We start from the raw sequence: 3,533 nt of genomic DNA, 5'->3' as shown, positions 1-3,533 counted from the left end.
ATGAAACCATTATTTTTCATAACCTTGAAAATATTAGCCTTTCCCATTCAGTGCTACTGTGGATTTTGTTATTATTTTTATTATTGCTCCTAGAACTATTTCCTTTAAGATTTCATCAGTCCCTGTGTATTTTCATCATCATGTGAAGAGTTAAAACACTGAAAATATTGCCAAGATGTTTAAAATCATGAGTAGGAACTATGAATAAATCTACCACATTGACAGAAAAACAGTAAAATGATCTTTTCTTGGGAGACACCCTTAAAGGTCAGCATCTGGTGACTTTTCTTTGGAATGGAGCAGGTTCAGGTTCTATAGAAAATATATTTTTTTAATTTCCCATTTTAAGTATGTCTTTGCAACAGAGAGAAAAATCATTCTACAACCTTGGTGTATAATCTTGAAATACATCTGAACCTCAACTGTTCTCAAGGCCTGAAATATAGCATTAATCTGGTTAAATGCATCCAGAAAATACTTTGGTATCCTGTAAGGATGGTGAAGAAGAATATAGAGGTTGAATCGATCATTTCCATGTCTATTTTTATATTTTACAGTACTTTCTGGTGTAAATGAATAAGCTCCTTCATTATTACATATTTCACTTGGAACAGAAGATATTTTTTATTCTTAGTTACTATTAATTGTATTATTTTAATCTTCTAAAAACTTCCTAATCCAGTACTACCTCCTTTCATATTTCATTTGCCCATCATGAATGAATATATTATGATATATAATTACATAAAATAAGCAGAATAAAACACAGATTTATTATCCCTGTTTCTGAGGCGCAGTGATATAGGCATGGCTCAGCTCTGTCTTTGATTTAGGATCCTCATATAATAAATGCAGATGTTGGCTGGGTCTGCAATATAATCTGAGGATTTTCATCCCCTTTCAACATGAATGGTTGCTGATGATATTCAATGTTTTGCAGCTGCATGACTAGATTCAGTCTTATTGTTGGCTGCATGTATTTCCTAGAAGCAACCCTCAAGTCCTTTCTGCAGCAAATCTCCACAGGCATCTCCAAACCTGGCTCTTGAGCCTGCAAGGTCAGCAGGAGAAGGAAGGTTCTTCATTCTTATCTTTTTGGTTTCCTTAAAGAGATCAGCTAATTAGGTTAGATCCACTTGGGATAATCTCCTATTTAATGAACTGCAAATCAAATAATCAGGGATCTTAATTCATCAGCGGTAACTTTTCTGCTATGTATATACCAATTAGCAAGAGTTATACTGTGTCATATTTGGAACTCCTGCTCACACTTAAAGGGGATGCATTTTAAGGCTGAAGCATGTTATATGAATTTCCAGATATACCAGACTTTTTGCCTTGTAACCAACTGACCATGGGCTGAAACCTGTAAGCATGAGAGCAGGAAGTAGAGGCTGAAACACCCCAATTTCTTGTCTAGATACCTCCAAATTTCCTTTGGATAATGATTTGACATGGCATCTGCAATCATGGAATGTTATGTTTGGGGAACCTTTTGGTTTTCTAAAGTAATGACTGCTTTACTCATACTGTGATATAACTAGAGATGGTACTTTAAACAAATTCTTGTGATAGTTTTACAAGAAAACTTTTCTCAATGGTTGTGGTCTAAAAATAAATAAAATATATATGGTAGAATATAGATGATTTAGTAAAACTATTTCTTTACCAAAGAGCAAGCTAATTTTTGGACTTTCAAACTAAGCAATTGTCCCATACATGAGCTGTCCTTAAATCATTGTATCCTATGGTTGTAAATGATGCATCAATAAATAAGTATTCAAATTTTTATGAAAAAAAAACCAAAATGTTTTTTGAAAAACTATGGTTTAGGGTTTCATATTCAGACTAAGTTTACAAGGCATGTTTGGGCCAATATATGTAACATTTGCTTTTAAACACATCTTAAACATTAAACACAGGTAGGTGCTTTAGACCACCCAGAAATCTCTCCAGCCCCCAAAATGTTTTTTGAAAAACTATGGTTTAGGGTTTCATATTCAGACTAAGTTTACAAGGCATGTTTGGGCCAATATATGTAACATTTGCTTTTAAACACATCTTAAACATTAAACACAGTATATATGAAACATTCTCCCAGAATGCCTAATGTTTTCAAAATGGAGGGATGAGGAAAGTAAGTATTTCTACTCAGTTGTCACTAATTTTATGGAAGATAACAAATTTGTGGAAAAAAAATCATGGAACAGTTTTTGTTAAACTGTTTCATCTATCACATTGCAGAAATCAAGGTTATACTCAAAGAATTTTTAAAATCTGACCTCTTAAAATGGACAAATAATAAATTGTACATTATGGTGTATGGTGCATTTTTAATATAAATTTACATCATGAAATGGTTAAGTAAAGCTAATGTGCATACTCTTCACCTAACATATTCTCTTGTATTTATTTGTAAATATGCCTTAACACTACCTCTAGTTATGTTCTGTGCACTAAATCTCTAGCACTTGTTTTTTACTGAATACTCAACTCCCCTAGTCTCTACTACCATTCTATCTTGTACTTCCACAGGTTTCCTTTTGTCAAATTTAACATGTAAGTGTAGTCATGTAGTATTTATCTCTGTGTACATGGTATATTTAACTTAAGGTAGTCCAGGTTTGTCTATTTTGTTACAAATGACAGAATTCTTTCTTTTGTAACTGAGAAGTATTTCTTTTATCTTTATCCATTTTTCTACTGGTGGATCCTTAGGCTGCCCACATACCTTAGCTATTTTGAATAATGCTATAATGAACATGGAAAAAAGGGGGTATTTCTTTGACATACTGATGGGACTTCTTCTAGATAATGCTTGTTTTATGTATTCAGTACAGGCTCTGCAGGTCTCACTACACAGATTGGACTCTTAGTGATCCTCCTGTTTCAGCCTACCAAGTTCTGGGATTACAGGCATGCCCCACCACGCCCAGTCTCAGTGCCCCTTTCAGTGTGTTCCGGGGGAATTGCTGGCACAGCATGCCGGAGATAGAACCCCAGTCCCTGTGTCTGCCTACTCAGGCACTTCAATCTGCTGAGCTCTCTGGCCGGCCTTCTGTAGATAATTCCATACAGGAGAGATGCTGATCTTATTTGATTATTAGTCCCCTCTAAAATTCACATCAAAACTCAATTGCCATTATAATATTTTCTAAGATTTGGGACATTTGATAGATGATTAGAGTTTAATGCCTTAATGAAAAGGATTTCAGGATCTCTCTGTCTTTGTCTCTGAATCTAACTATATTATTTATTGATTGAATAATTTTTCCCTCTCTCTACAGCATCGCTTCACTACAAAGGATGTAGAATTCATGGCATCATCTAAAACCCTCACTGTCATGGAAGTTTTATCTGGGGCTTGTTGACCCCACCTTGGTGAGTCATCAATTTTTGTCATAGAAAGTGCTCCTTTGTGGTGTTTTGACGTAGTATCACAAATAATAAAAGACGTGTGATAATTTAATTTTTACCTTGTTTTCAAAAATATGTTTATGGTTTTATATAAAAAAGTATTAATTTATATTCCT

Source organism: Octodon degus, unplaced genomic scaffold (assembly GCF_000260255.1).
Source record: "Octodon degus isolate 3935 unplaced genomic scaffold, OctDeg1.0 scaffold00218, whole genome shotgun sequence".
Lineage (NCBI taxonomy): Eukaryota > Metazoa > Chordata > Mammalia > Rodentia > Octodontidae > Octodon > Octodon degus.
The sequence above is the reverse complement of the archived record's forward strand: the minus strand, read 5'-3'. Positions refer to the sequence as shown.